The 16,328-nt window shown below is 44.9% G+C and overlaps 1 protein-coding gene across 1 annotated transcript in view; it reads left to right on the top strand.

The window, feature by feature from the left end:
- The first annotated feature begins 1,179 nt into the window (after positions 1-1,179).
- The window catches only part of LOC307067962 (uncharacterized protein C1orf21), a 231,262-nt gene continuing 216,113 nt past the window's right edge, over positions 1,180-16,328 (top strand). Inside the window, exon 1 of the mRNA XM_079725580.1 lies at positions 1,180-1,314. The gene's annotated coding sequence lies outside the window, so the exon portion shown is untranslated. The remainder of the gene's footprint in view (positions 1,315-16,328) is intronic.

The following is a 16,328-nucleotide window of genomic DNA, read 5'->3' as shown; positions in this document are numbered from 1 at the left end:
ATCTTTTGCCCCTTTTGTTTTCTTGGGTGTCCTCACTCTGGAGGCCTGGCATTCCTCACGTGTCTAGGGCAATGCAGGAGCAGCGAAGCGCGGGGAAGCCACACAAAAGACATCCAACCACTATCAATGTTAAAAGATCAATTCAGGGCGTACACGAAACACCCAGTATGACCAGGAAACGAAGAAAAAATACCTTCTCCCAGAGGGTGAGAAACTGGTTGACCTCTTGTGAGTGTCCACAAAAAACTGAGCAGGTAAAATGGTGGGCGGCGATCTTTGTGGATCCCCAATCATCCCAAACGCGCCTTGCAGGCGCGGCCTCCGCCCTTTAGTCCCAAGAGGCCGGAGGGGCAAAGAGGAGGCGCAGGGCGCGAAGTCTCAGGCGGTGTCTCCTTCCCCTCCCCAGTGCGGCTTCTGCCCAGTGGCCGACGCTTCATTCATCTTGCAGGCGCCGCGGCTCCAGGGCAGGGTAGCGGGGCAGGGGCCGGGGCCGCTGGGCAGCGCCCGCTGGTCCAGCGAAGGGAGGGGCCGCGCGGCGCGGCGAGGATGCCCGGCCTTCCCTCCCTCTGCTTCCAGCAGGCGCAGCCCCGCGGCTGGGCCCAAGGGCTGGCTTGGGTTTCCCGCAGAGCTGGGCCGCCCCGGCCTCCGAGCGGCCCCGTGGCTACCACGCCACCGCCCGGGTGTCAGGCCCAGGACGCAGCTTTCACACACACACGCCCGTCCTCACCCTCCTTCCCTCTCTGCAGCCCTGGCAGCCCCGCTCTCCTGGTCCCTTTCTCCGGGGTGCCCGGCACCCTCGCGGCCTCCGCAGGCCGCTCCCAGGGGCGAGGCTGGGTGCTGGACGCGCGCGGGAGCCGGGCGCGGGGAGGGGCCGACGGTGGGGGAGTGTCTGGCTGCCCCCGCCCCTCGAGTGAGTGACTGGGCGAGGAGGTCCCCTCCCTCCCTCCCCCTCCCTTTTTCCAGGTCCCCTCCCTCGCTCGCTCGCTCCCCACCAGCTCCGGCTTGCTCCCTGCCCACTCCCGGGGGGACGTTCCGTGCCGCGGCCGCCGCTTCTTTCACACTTTAGTTGGGAGCCGCGCGCCGCGCTCAGTTACTGGAGAGCTGGCCGCGCGCCGCCGCCTCCCGCACGCACGCACGCGGGCCGGGCTTCAGGGGTTTCGGCTCTTACCCCCGGCGTCTGGGAGGAGGGGGAGACCCGGACTCACGTGGGGAGGAGGAAGAAGAGGAGGAGAAGGGAGGAAGAAAACAAGCGAGGAGGATCCGGGCGGGGGGCGGGAGGCTTACCACCTTCAGCCCCCCCCGCGAGCGCCCAAGGTAAGCGTGAGCCCACGCCGACCTGGGGCGGGGGGAGTTGGCGGCGCAGCCCGCCCGGGTTCCGCTCCGGGCGCGCCCGGGTGGGCTGGGAGGGAGGCCTGCGGGGTGCCTGCCGCGCGGCGGGGATGGGAGCCGCGGTCGTGGCGCTGCCGGCGCGCGCGGCCCGGGCCGGGGCTGCTGCTGCTGCTGCTGCTGCTGCTGCTGCTGCTGCTGCTGCTGCTGCTGCTGCTGCTGCTGCTGCTCCTACCACTGCCGCCGCCGCCGCCGCCGTTGCGGGGCTGGCGGGGACGGAAGCTGGGGTTGGGGAGAGCTGCTGGGGTCATCTGCTGGCCGGGGCGGAGGGGTTGGGATGAGGTTGGGGCTGCTGACGACTTTCGTCACATTGAGGCCTGGGTGGCTGGGATTCGACCCCCCTCCCTTCCCATCCGCACTCCCCGCCGCCCTCAGCCTTTCCTGCTCCTCTAGAGCTCTGCCTGTAGCCGCCGTACTTTGCAAGCCAGAGCTTGAAAGAAAAAGCAAAATTCAGAATCCTCTGCTAAATCTCCGAGTCTCTTCTCCCGCTGCGACTGATTGATGTGTTTGTGTGGGTGCCGTGATCCCCGGGATTTCTGAAGTTTTGACCTTTTTGGGGTGACTTGTCTCGATGCAGCGATTTGCCCACCTCGATGTATTTATTATTCGTGCCCATGCGAGGCAGCCAGAGGGTGCCTGGTTATTGTACTGGGGAAAGATTTCACTCCCTTCTGCAGGCAGTTCGCGAAGTGCGGCCGCCGCAGCTGCCTCTGGTTTGCTGCCTGACGTCCTTCGCCGGTCTTCCACCCTGCCCCCCACCCCCTCCTCGGAGGGATTTTTTTTTTTTCCACTTACTGTTTGTGTGAGAGGAGCCCCTGGGCTTAGAGCCTTTCATCTCCCATTCATCCCTCTTCTAAAGCTCTGAATTGTCTCAGGCACGATGGTAAAAATTGGGGTGGCTTTCTCTGCTCCAAGAGTTGCACGGTCAAGGATAAAAATATATACACATAAACACGTATTAATCCTGGGAGGTGACAAACACAGTTTGCGATAGAAGTGCTTGTTTTCCAGTAGGAAGTTGACGACCTATGTATGAGGTATCTCCCATCGCATGTGGGGTAGGAAAATTGTTTTAAAATAGATAGTTGCTTATTTTGTACCGTGGCTGGAAGACAGCCCTAAGTTCAGCTATTGGAGCAAGTCTGAAAGTGATACACCCTGGTCACCTAGAACTTCACTAAAGACACATATACTCTGACTCAGACTTTGGGAGGGGGACTGACAACATAAATTCCATGTAATAGTTTTTTTTTTTTTTTTTTTTTTTTAAGGAAACAGTTGGGCAGTTTGGGGAAGTGACACGTTCATTACACAGACAGATCTTATGAACACTTCCTAACTTCATGGGCTGGGCTCACCTTCTACCTAATGGAATAACCTTTCAGTTGGTAGAATTGGGATGTACCAGGGTAGAAAAAAATTATGGGTAGAGTGGGCCTGGGCTACTCTAGCTTTCTTGGGGGGAGAAGGTGATGTTTCTGAAGGGTCTTTAAGTTCAAGATGCTCAATCTGGGGGTTTCCTCCCCATTTTCATACTTCTAGAGCTGGATTGTAGGATCAATAGAACATGTTCTGTGTTGGCTGTTTGGAAATGCCATTGATCAGGCATGGAAATTAATTTAGACTTAATTATCTATTTTTCTTTTGCTCTTATAAAGTAGTAAGTGCTGGTGATAGGACAGCTGAGTGTATTTATCTCTGCATTAAACCAGTGCTGGGACTAGCAGTTCACGGATCAGAAATGCAGCATTGAAAGGTAACCTCCTTTAGTGTTTCCTGCTGTGCAGACTGGGTTCAGAGAACAGCTCCAGAGGGCCACTCGGAAAAGCGACAAAGACAAGCGGACTCAGCACTTGGATGAGCAGATGCCTGCGAAGGAGTGGGGTGCTTCTGTTGTCAAGCTTATCTCCATTTGGGCATTTTTCCCAAGAAAAATTGGACTTGGTTGGTAAGGAGGGAAAGTTCATCCTAGAAGGATCCTGAGGTTCTAGCTTCCCTTTTCAGCTGACTCAGTTTCAGTGGTTGAGAGAGCTGATAATTTTGTTTTATTGGCTAGTAATTTACCCTTTACCCTCTCACACCTGATCTCACTTTATCATCTAGCATGGATTTCTGGGAATTCGTAGGCCACAGTCTGAAGTGGTTTGAGCTTCTTGAAGAATCACAGGGTATACCTCAAAAGCTTGTTCATTAATTGGTACTATTTGCTGTGACTGATGCAGAAACTCGACCCAGGAGGAAGGTGGTGTGTCCCATTGTGAATATCATTTCCAGGTTGATGGTGCCTCAGCACTGTGTTGGATTTTTGACCAGGCAAGACTTGACTGTCACATCCTGAGTGGCTTGCTCCAGGCTCCTTGTGGCCCCTTTCTTCTAGCTATTTTCTGTCAGGGAATGAGACGCCCCAGGTTGGAGAGAAAGAATCATGGCACCGCCCATTAGGAAAGGAGAGGGCAGGAGATTATTCACAGAGGGTCTTAAGTGTGATAAGTATCACCAGCTTCTCGTGAACTTATCGATAGAGTTTGGAACCCTGTGAGACACAAGCAAGTGCATTTTTGGACATCTTATGTTCCTTCTTTGGAATTTTAGAAGCCTTGGAGCTTGGGAGAAGTAAAAGCTGTGATTACTTAGGCTCTCATTAAAACATGAAAGGCAGGGGCTTCCCTGGTGGCGCAGTGGTTGAGAGTCCGCCTGCCGATGAAGGGAACACGGGTTCGTGCCCCGGTGCGGAAAGATCCCACATGCCGCGGAGCGGCTGGGCCCGTGAGCCATGGCCGCTGAGCCTGCGCATCTGGAGCCTGTGCTCCGCAACGGGAGAGGCCACAACAGTGAGAGGCCCGCGTACCGCAAAAAAACAAAAAAAAAACAAACAGAAAAAGAAAGGCAGCTTGCAATAGATCAATATATAATACTTAGAAAACTGAGAAGACAGGGATAGGGCCTGCTTGCAGGGAGAATTGTACACTGAAACTGTATTTTAAAATTGGTGACATTTGTGACTTTAAGAGATCATAAATCAAGAGCTTATCTAAAGTGACATGTAAATTATATACATACGTATTTTTAAAGTAGGCAATTATTTTGCTTGACTCCCTCAGTTCTGAAGTTTAATTTTACAAGTTACAATTGCAACAAGAAACAACTTGACATGCTGTGGTTATGCAATCAGGACAAGAGTGGTTGCACGTAAACTGGGCTAGGATGAACATGGAAATGAACACACAGCAGTGTCCGCAGTCACCAGGTATTAAGAAGTCCCTTTTTTGGGCTTCCCTGGTGGCGCAGTGGTTGAGAATCTGCCTGCTAATGCAGGGGACACGGGTTCGAGCCCTGGTCTGGGAGGATCCCACATGCCGCGGAGCAACTAGGCCCGTGAGCCACAACTACTGAGCCTGCGCGTCTGGAGCCTGTGCTCCGCAACGGGAGAGGCCGCCCTAGTGAGAGGCCCGCGCACCGCAGTGAAGAGTGGCCCTTGCTTGCCACAACTAGAGAAAGCCCTCGCGCAGAAACGAAGACCCAACACAGCAAAAAAAAAAAAAATCCCTTTTTTTTTTCTTTTTAATTCATTGTGTTCCTGGAAAATGCATTTCCTAGGTTGTAGGGTAGTCACATAATGTTAAGATTGCTTTCTCTCTATACTTGTGAGAGGAGATGCAGCTGCCCCAATCTGAATGGAAACTGAGAAGATTAACTAACCGAACTAGGTAGTTAGAGGCAAACTGTTTTGCTCATCTCTGCAACCCCCATGGCGGCTTGTACACTCCCTTGCACTTGGAATAACTCAATGAGTGATTGAATTGAATGGAATTCACCTAATTAGTTAAGATCTGTAATGTGTCAAAAACCTCCTTGGAAATGCATTAGATGCGGATTTCCATTTTAATAAATCAGTAGGATAGTTTATCAAGAGCTCCATATTATGCCTCAGGTAGGGTTTTATTTTATTTTTTTTTGCGGTATGCGGGCCTCTCACTGTTGTGGCCTCTCCCGTTGCGGAGCACAGGCTCTGGACGCGCAGGCTCAGCGGCCGTGGCTCATGGGCCCAGCCGCTCCGCGGCATGTGGGATCTTCCCAGACCGGGGCACAAACCCACATCCCCTGCATTGGCAGGCGGACTCTCAACCACTGCGCCACCAGGGAAGCCCCATCAGGTAGGGTTTTTAAATGTTGAGAAGTATTGGACAGGAAAGTAAACATACCAAGCATACTGTCTTCTCAAATAGGAACTTCTAGTTAGGGTCATCTTGATTTGGAATATAGATAATATCCGTATTTGACAAATATTTCTTCACTCCTGATTGTGACTGTGGTCTTTCTTTTTTTGTCCGAGGCATTCAGTGAATAACAATGCTTCATATTTATAGGGAGCTTTATGGTTTTCAAAGTTCTTTCATGTACCGTTGTCTTACTTGGCATTGTCCTGCAGCCATAGCACTCAGGGCTTTCCATGCTGGGATCTCTCCCAGAAGATGCCTGCATCAGGGAGTCAGGGAGAGGTCCTGGGGAAGCTCACAGGTAGCCCTACCTCTTGGTTTACTGGATTTTCTCAAGGGAGCTGTAATTGGTATTCACTGCTGGTCCCTCTAAAATAAAACAAGCAAAGTTGAGACTCGTCTCATGCAGCGAGCACGCTCAACCTGCCAGCGTTCATTCTGTGGCTTTGCCCCTACCTCTTTTCGCTCTCCTTGGGCTGCCTTTTACCTTGCCCCTTTGCCAACTGTCCCCTTCATCTACCTATCCTTTCTTAAGTGTTTCCAGGTTTTTCTGTCCCACAGATTTTCATCCATAGGCTCTCCCACTGCTTCTCCCACCACCTTACTTTTGCCTGCAAGACTTGGGTTGTGTGTTTCCGAATGACGTTTTCCAGTACTTGAACCTTATCTCCAGGCCCACTTTCCCTCTAACTCCTCCCACCTCTCTGCTCAAGTGTAGACTTTCTGCTTCCAGCCACTTCTCCTTTCTACCCTCAGGGCCCCTCTGCCTTGTCCTACTTTGCCCCCTACACCTCCCTTATGCCTTCCACCCACTTCTCTCCATCAAGCCCTCAGATCTTCCAGCACATGCCTGCCTCTGCCTGTTTCACAGGCTCACGCCATCTCAGCAGATGTGTTTACAAGCATTCATGAGTTGAAGTCCGCATACATGCTTTGTACCTTTAGGAGAATGGAGTTAGAACACCCCCAAGTTTGGGGATCTTTCTGCTTTTGTTTTCACTTTTGATTACACAATATTTTTGACTTTTAAAGGCTCTTAAGCCCTTTACTCATAGCTGAAGCACTTTGCTTCTTTTAGCTGTTACAGCCTATGTTGGATAATAGATAAAGGAATATCTAGGTGACTATTGTTATTTTTAAAGATTGGACAACATATCTTGAGAGGCACTTCAGAGATTTTCATAGTGGCACCATTGAAAGGCTTTCCTGTACACCCACATCTACTTACTAGTCACAGAAGTAGAATGGTTTGTTTAATTTCATCCTCAATACCTTATTTTTTTCTCCTTTGGTTAAATAAATGTTGGTTACATGAATGTTGGTTAAATAAACATTACTGTAATTTGAACCAAATTTTTTCTCATTTGTTGTGGTTTTACTGCTCTCCATGAAAATTTTATAAGCTCATTAGACACATTTCTACCAAGCAAGGATTCTTTAGCTAAGACCCACCATTGTTGCTTTCCCTTATAAATTTATAACCTGTGTTGGCCCTACCAGTAGGGTCAGTGGGAGAAAGAGGACTGCTACTGGAAAAACACAGCCTATTGACTCATTGCATACGAACTTAGGTTGGTCTTTTCACAAAACCATACTTCAGAAGTAGATCCAGCGCTAGTTACGCAATATCCTGAGCGCTCCAGGGCTTTTGGAAGAAGGTGCTTTAAAGGAGAGCAGGGACAATTGTTTTTAAGTAAGAATTCCCTTTCTTTGATGGATCTGTGTTTTATTTGAGTGCAGTGGTTATTGCAGTAGTTTCAGTTTATTGTTACACCATATATTAGGACATTTTCTACTTTACTTGGTGGCTTATGGTTTTCCCTGCCTGAGCAAGGTAAAGAAGGAGAATGAGAGGTTGGTGGTCTTTGCTGGAGTGTGAGGACATTTTTCATACCCCTCATCACAGATGCTGGTGGAGTAGGTGACACCCACCCAACAATCCAATAGATGCAGTGTGTATCATCACAGGCACACCTAAAAGCTTCTCCCTGAACCCCACAGTTGACAAGGAGATCTACACAGGTCGTTTACAGTGCAGGGGAGCCCCTATATCAACAGTACATTTTCTTTCGGGAGAGGATTGAAAGGCCAGATGTAGAGTAAGGAGATGCTGCAGGCTCAGGCTGAGGTTTGCAGAGAACTTTTCAAAGACACAGATAATTAATACATGCCAAGGGGTGACTTCAGCAGTTCTACCTGAAAGTTGCCAAAAGCAATTTTCCTAAGATAATTTTGTAACAGTTCTTACAATTAAAAGGTTATAAAGGAATAAGCTACATATATCTAATTCTGTGTCTCAGGCAGATACTATAACTATTTTGAGGAAGGAGGTGAGAATCCAGGAACCTCTTTGAGTTTGTTTAATATCTACTGAAAATTCAGATGTTCTGGTTTCTATGCCAGGAGTCCATGACAGTCTAGGTACAGCTCCCAAAACAAACGTCTGCTTACCCTTGGTGGCCGTCCGAACACCCACCACCCCCCCCCCCCCCCATGGCCTTGAGCTTTCCTCCCTCCGTGGCTTCTCTTGGGGTCCAAGCCATTTCTCGAGTCTCCGTTCAAATCCCTTCTCCTTCAGGAAGCGTCTTCTCTGACCATCAGAGTGGTTTCTCCCTTGGCTTCCACGAACTCCTGCAACACTTATTTGTTGTTTATTTTATTTCATCATTAGTTTTGGTCTTCATTTATGTTTATTTGTCGCCCCACGGAATTATCAGCTCTTCTATCGTGCCCACTGGGCCTTAAGAGTATAACATGCTGAATAAGTACCTGTTGGTTGATTGACAGCTGGTCATTGGTCTGAGGCTTAGAATTTTTCTTTGTGAAGACCTTGCTCCCATTTAAAACTCTTTAACCAAATGAGGAAGTGGAGTTTCTCAGGGATGAGAAAAGATAATGGGAATTGTTTAATTCCTTTGTTGCCAGGTTAAAGCATCTAATCTCTCTTCTTACTCTCTTAGATAATATATTAAACAAACATTGACTTTTGTTGATGATACTTTGTGTCATCTCTGTGCCTGGCACTGGAGAGATGCTGGAGATACAGATAAGAAGGCCTGGCCCTGACTTTGTGGACTTCTCAGACAAGTGTGGGAATTGACAAGCACATGATATGTCGTAAAGAGTCAAGGTGCTTTGGAAGTTGAGGGGAGAAAGCAGCCAACTCTGTCTAGAGGTAGGCTGACCCGGCACCCTGTCTCCCTGGGACAGGCCTGGTCTGTGCCCATTGTTCAACATAGTTATTAATGCACCCCCTTTGCCCTCAAAAGTCTCCCAGTTTGGACAATGAATTATACGATTCCCCAACATAAAGAAGTCATAGAAGGCTTCACAGAGAAGGAGGTATTCTGGATGACACTTGAAAGCTGCACAAGGGTCCCCTAGGGTATTGCTGACATTTCCAAAAATATTGGGGGACGAACATTGGTTTACTAACTGTTTTCCTCATTTTACTATGGATTCATAGACTAATTCACAGACTGGCATTTGTGGATAAAGGGATCTGGGGGCAGATGGAAGATGAAGTAGGGCATTCCAGCAGGGGACACACAGTGACGTGGAGAAACGTGGGTGTGGGTCATTGTGGCTGGAGCTTCTGCATCTTGCAGCACGATGCAAGATAAGACTGATCAACTATGCAAGGCTTCACAGTACATAGTTTGCACTCACTGCCCCAAATAAGAGGCATTGAGAGATTGTAAACAGGGGAGAGACATAATTTGCATGATAGATGGTTCCTTTGTGAGTGTGGGTAAAAGACTGGAGGGGAACAGAGAGTGTCCCCAGGACACCTACCGCACAATTGGGGCCCAGCACATATTTGTTGAATGAATGAATGAGAGAGAGTTTTTGAATCTGTGGTAGTTGAAGCTACGTGGTTTTGTATGAGATTGCCCAGGGAAAGTAAATATTATAGAAGAAAAAACACTGGACCGTGAGTTCCAGGGAACACCATCTTTTATGGGCTGTGGATGGAAAGGATAGTGAAGGAGACTGAAAAGTGCAGGCTCCTCACTGAGGCAAGAGAACCAGGCAGGTAGTGTCAGGAAGAGAGGATGGATCAAGAATTGGTGTGTGCTTAGAATTGTCACATGAAGAAGTAAAATAGCATTGAAGAGTTTTTCTCATAATTTGTAATTCTGTTATTAAATAGAAGTGGAAATATTTACCTTATGTGAGATAACAAGATATAGGTACTTAGTATTATTATTATATTCATGACGCTTGCAAAGTTTGAAGCTTTATCACTTTGTTAGTTTTATATGTCGGGATTCTGAGGTTTGCCTTATATAATTTATGCCAGTACCTGGTGTAGTAAAAATCTGAGGCCATGTTTTGGGAGGATGATGAAATAACACAGTGTTTAATCATTGTGAATTTATGATTGTGCATAGTGATTTATAAAGGGGTTAAGACACTTGAGTGTTTACATGCCACCAGATGAGGAGCCATCCACAGTAAGGACACATTGAGTGACAACATTGTGACAAAGGATGGCTAGTTGCAGAAGCCAGGCTGAGTAGCAGTGTCATTAAAGGTTTGTGGTAGGGCTTCCCTAGTGGTGCAGTGGTTGAGAGTCCGCCTGCCGATGCAGGGGACACGGCTTCGTGCCCCGGTCCGGGAGGATCCCACATGCTGTGGAGCGGCTGGGCCCGTGAGCCATGGCCTCTGAGCCTGAGCGTCCGGAGCCTGTGCTCCGCAACGGGAGAGGCTACAGCAGTGAGAGGCCCGTGTACCGCAAAAAAAAAAAAAAAAAAAAGGTTTGTGGTAGAAATAGAGACTCTTGTTGCAGAGTGAATTGTTACTTGTCCTCAGTCTACACTGAGAGACCCTGGATGGAGATGGGGGCAGCATCATAAATGTATTGGAAAGAGTGTGGGCTTTGGATTCAGCACATTTTATCCCTTTTCCACCACCTCCTAACTCTAGCTTCGTGATCTTGAATATCAGTGGTAATAATTGACAATAGTAACGATAAAAGCTAACATGTATTGAGTGCTTACTCTGTACCCAGGTGCTGTGCTAAGTACCTTACATGCATTGTCTTTAATGCTTGAGACAACCTTGTGAAGAACCTACGACTGTTACCTCTACTTGATGGATAAAGAAGAACTGAGGCTCAGGGTCTCTGGGACCTTGACCAAGGTCTTGTAGCCAGCAAGTGGTAGTGCTGAGAATCCAGGCCTTCTGACTCTAAAGTCAGGCTCTTAATGATCGACTCCTGGGCAGTTCTCTTTGCGCCAGTCCCCCTGCCCTTCCCACCACACACACATTCCTTTCCCCTCACCTACTGCTTCTCTTTGAAGCAGATCACAGACACTATGTCACCTTGTCTGTGTATACTAGATTATGTTTCTAAATGATAGCAGCGTTTTTTCCTTTTAACATAACCACAATATCATTATCATTCCTAGAAACTTTTTTTTTTTTTTTTTTTTTTTTGCGGTACGCGGGCCTCTCACTGTTGTGGCCTCTCCCGTTGTGGAGCACAGGCTCCAGATGCGCAGGCTCAGCGGCCATGGCTCACGGGCATGGCTCACGGGCATGGCTCACGGGCCCAGCCGCTCCGCGGCACGTGGGATCTTCCCGGACCGGGGCACGAACCCGTGTCCCCTGCATCGGCAGGCGAACTCTCAACCACTGCGCCACCAGGGAAGCCCCCTAAAAACTTTTAACGATAATTTCTTAATATCAAGTATCCAGTCAGTAACCAAATTTTCCTGGTGGGCCCAAACATTTTTTTAATGATTAATTTGTTTCACACTTGAGAGATGCATCCGTCTTTCTTTTTTTTTTTTTTAATGTTATTTTTATGTTTTTATTTTTTTGGCTGCGTTGGGTCTTCATTGCTGTGCGGGCTTTCTGTAGTTGCGGCGAGCAGGGGCTACTCTTCATTGCGGTGCGCGGGCTTCTCATTGCAGTGGCTTCTCTTGTTGCGGAGCACGGGCTCTAGGTGCGCGGGCTTCTGTAGTTGCGGTGTGTGGGCTCGGTAGTTGTGCCTTGCGGGCTTAGTTGCTCTGCAGCAGGTGGGATCTTCCCAGACCAGGGCTCGAACCCCTGTCCCCTGCATTGGCAGGTGGATTCTTAACCACCGTGCCACCGGGGAAGTCCCCATCTTTATAGGCTTCCTTTCTCTATTTTTCCCTCCTCTTTTTCTCCCCTAGCAGTTTATTTGTTAAAGAAACAGGGATTTAATCTGTAGGATTCCCTGCATTCTGTAGTTTGCCGATTGCATCTTCTTTCTTAGTGTTCTTCACTATATTCTTCAGTTTCCAATATTTCCTGTAGTTTGATCTAGACTGGAAGCTTGATCAGGTAGTTTGGCAAGAGTACCTCATAGAAAGTGTTCTGTACTTCCTCTTATATCACATCAGGAGGCCTTCTTGTTTCTTTATTTGTGAGGTTAAGACTAATTGGTGGATTTAGGTGTTGTCAGCCTGACCTTTCCATTATAAAGCTTCCCCAGGCCCTTCAAAAACCACTTTGGCCATTGCTTAGATGTATTATTTCAGAAACAGTTGAAAAATGATGATATTCTATCATCCCTTCTGCATTTGTTAGCTGGAGTTTTTCTATTAAGAAGAAATTTTCCACATCAATTACTTGGTTACCTCGGGATATAGGAAAATTAATGCTCAGTTTTGTTCCCTCTGTTTTAAATAATGTTCAGAATTATGAGTTGACTTTCTGACATCTTCCAAAGAAGACCAATGAGGTTTTATTAAAAGTATCATTATGAGCTCATGGATTTTAACACAATTCATGTGTTTATAGTCCTTTGAAGTTATTTCTTTTGAAGTTCAAATTATCTTGGGCCTGTAGGAGGTTCTTTAAATTGGCTTCTGAATCATTTTGACATGACTCTCGTGGTCTTTGAGGACGTCTTTACTTTGTGGTACAACAAGGTATTTCAGGCTGATCTAGTACTTTTCCTGTCCCAGATCTTTTTATTGGTAAATGGTATTTAGATACCACAATACGGGTGTTAGTAGTTTTCATTGCCTCTGGGCTGGTCATTGTTCCTAGGTCTGTTCAAGTGGACAAAGTTAGAAAAATATGTAAGTATGTATATCTAGCCACTGAGATATGGATATATACATATGTTTGTGTATGGATATGTTTTTGTATATACATGGTGTATGTATGACATGTATATATACATATGTGCATATTGTTTCTATTTAATGTAAGCAAACATATCTATTTTTTCCTTTTAGAAAAAAGGTTGCATACTATAGTTACGCACTTTGCCTTTTGCACTTAATGTTATTTTTCAGAGATCACTCTGAAGCCATATATGAACATTTCTTAGTGCCTTTTACAACTTCAGAGACTCCACTGTGTAAATAAACCAAACTTTGTTCATTTGGATATATAGTTATTTTCAGTCTTTTGCTCTTACATTGTATTGGGAATGATTTGTTTTCGGTGATGGGGTTTTATTTGCAAATCAGACATAAAGCCTGAACGGAAACATTATTTTTCCTTAGCTCAATGGACAGCTGAATGAACAGTGCTGCAGTGAATAGCCTTGTGAATATTTATGTATGTATTCTTTCCAGTTTATCTTTAGATAGATCCCTAGAAGTGGGATTGCTGGGTCAAAGGATGAATAGATTTGCAGTTTTGTTCAATATTGCCGAAGTCCCTTCTGTGGGTGCTACACAATTTTGCATTCCCACCAGAGGTAATGAGAGTGCCTTCTTACCCCACAGTCTTACCAGTAGACATGTTGTAAAAACCTTTGGGTCATTGACATTTAAATGATACTTTGTGTAATTTTAATTTGCATTTCTTTTATTATGAGCTAGCTTGAGTTCCTTTTCATATGTTTTGGGGCCACTTGCATTTCTTTTTCTGTGAACTGTCTTTTCATATTTTTTGCCGATTGTTATAGGATTTTAGGTCTTTTTTTCCCCTTTATTTTATGAAGCTTTTTATGTATTAGGAATATTATATACTAGGGATATTATCCCTAACATCTGACAGTTTTTCCCCAGTTTATTATTTGTCTTTTTCCTCTGATTATGGTTTTTTTAGTGTAAATTTTTTTCCCTTGATTTAGTCAGTTATATCAGTCTTTTTCTTTATTGCCTCTTGGATTTGAATCAGGATGTGGAAAAACTTTTCTTCTAGATTGTAAAGCAGCACTATCCAATAAAAACATAATAGGAACCACATATGTAAATTTTTAACAGCCACAATAAAAAAAAGTAGAAAGAAAGGTGAAATTAATAACATATTTTATTTAACCCAATATATCAAAAATATTGTTATTTCAACAAGTAATCAGCATTTTTAATTACTAATGAGATATTTTACATTTTTTTCATGCTAAATTTTTGAGAACTGATGTGTATTTTATACTTAGCACATCTCAATGTGGTCACTAAATTTTCGTTGTAAATACTTAATCTGTATTTAGACTATAAAATTTACAGTTGAAAAAGTAAATTCACATAACCAAGTTGTTCTAAGTGTACGTAAAAGTTTTCTAATAACTGAGTTGAGTGTCAGTTTTTTAATTTCAATTTAAATTATTTAAAATAAATTAAAACTTCAAATTCAGTTCCTAGCCACATTTCAGGTACTTGGTAGCCATGTATGGATAATGACTACCATTTTGGACAGCACAGTTATAGGATAGTCACTCATATTTTCTTTTAGCACTTGTGTGGTTTTATCAATTAACATTTAAATCTGTGACCATTGGAATTTATTTTGCTGTATGGTCTGGGGAATGGATCCAATTTTCTCTCTCTCTCTCTTTTTTTTTTTTTTAACATGGCTATTTGGAAATCACAAACCACTTACTTATTAAAAAGTTCATCTTTTCCCCACTGATTTGGGATGTGCCCCTATCCTATAGTTAATTGCTATAAGTAATTAATTAGCTATATTTCTGCATTTTCTATTCTCTTCTATTGGTTTGTCACTTCATGTTCCAGTACCCTACAGTTTTAATCATAGAGGCAGTATAAATATGTTTTAACATTAAAACCATGTTGAGATACCATTTCATACCTAGTAGATTGGTAAATGTCTGTCAACATCAAGCATTGGGCAAGAATGTGGAGCAAAGGGAATATACATACAATGGTGTTGACAGTATAAATTGGTATATGATTTTTGAAAGACATTTGGAATGCCTTGTGAGATGGTCCCCTGACCCCCTTAGCCTTCAGCGTAGCAGAGCAAGGTAGCAGAGCAGATCCAAGCCTGGAGTGGGAGCAGTTTTGTCTAATAACTTCAGTTTGCCGTTCTAATATTATCATTTTCTATATAAATTGCATGGTGAAAAAGGTTGGGAGGCAGTGCCTTAGAGAAACTTACACATGTGCAAGAATGCTCATAGTAACCCTATTCATAACAGCAGAACACTGGAAACAACCTATTTGTCAATCAGCAGTATACTGAATAAAGAAATTGTGGTACATTTATGATAAATAGTCGTGGGAGTAACCTACAACTGTGTGTATCCATAAGGATGAATCTCACAAGCACACAATGAGTGGAGAGGCAAGGTAGAAGAATAATACAGTGTGATTCCATTTATGTAAAATTCAAAAAAAGTGCTAAACCAAAGCAATACATTGTTTAAGGATTGATTCATGTATGGGAAGACTAAAGAAAAGCAAGGGAACTATTAACATAAAATGCAGGAAGATAGTAGTTACTTCTTGGGGCAAAGGGAGAGTGTGATTAGGAAGGGCTACACACAGAACTTCCAAGGTGCTTGTAAGGTTCTGCAGGTAGCTACATAGGCATTTTTTTCATATACATTATATTGTACATGTGTTATGTGATTATTTCAGAGCAAAACAACAACAAAAATCCAGACTCAGTAGTAGGCTGACCAAAACTCAAATAATTAAATTTATGCTCAACAAAAACTTCTGTTAGATGTGAAACACTTGGCTCTTACCATGTCTCATTTAGTGACAATTACTTTTTAATTGGCTGGAAGAACAATTGAAGACAGGTTTGCTTTTAGAGTCTTGGTCGGGCAGCAAGGAATATGTTACTGTGTGTTATGTGCACACAAGTGACTGTCACATCACCAGGTACAACTATAGGTAGAGGCATGGGTTCTTTGACACTTAAGCAGTTTTTTTGGCACCAGGCAATTATTTTGGGTACCATTTTTGCAAAATATAATCATGGCCAGTTTTAAACTTTATTCAGAGAGAGAATATTTTGGAGGGACAGCATCATAAATAGCAAACATTTATGAAGCATATGCTATACACCAGATGCAACATGTACAGTAACTCATTTAATCTAGATAATAGTCCCATGTTAAGCCACACAGGGAATACATGTTGTCAGAAAGTCAACACAGGAAATACATGATGGGATTTTCATGAAAGCTTGTCTGACCCCAAATCCCATGTTCCCAACTTATATTCCAGAATATCTTTTTAAGAACTTCGGGAACTGATCTATCCTTTGCTCAGTGGAGGCCTGTCCCAGAAAGTTCGTATTTCTAGCCTGAACATTTCAGAGAAGGAAATCCCTGATTCTAGTGTGGCAGTTCTTCACAATGTCTGTGAATTTTTAACATCAGTTTTAAGTTTGCTGCCTTTAATAGCATTAAGCAGTTGCTCTCTACCCCTCTGTGTGATAGGTCGGTCCTCTTATACACTTGGTGGCCTTAAAGAATTTGATTGACTGGGCAGTGGGAGACCTGCCAGAGTTTCTGTCGGTTTTCTGATTTGAAGCCTT

Source organism: Hyperoodon ampullatus, assembly GCF_949752795.1.
Source record: "Hyperoodon ampullatus genome assembly, chromosome: 2".
In the NCBI taxonomy this organism is placed as follows: Eukaryota; Metazoa; Chordata; class Mammalia; order Artiodactyla; family Ziphiidae; genus Hyperoodon; species Hyperoodon ampullatus.
Note: the sequence above shows the minus strand (reverse complement) of the source record. Positions and strands in the feature narration are given on the sequence as shown.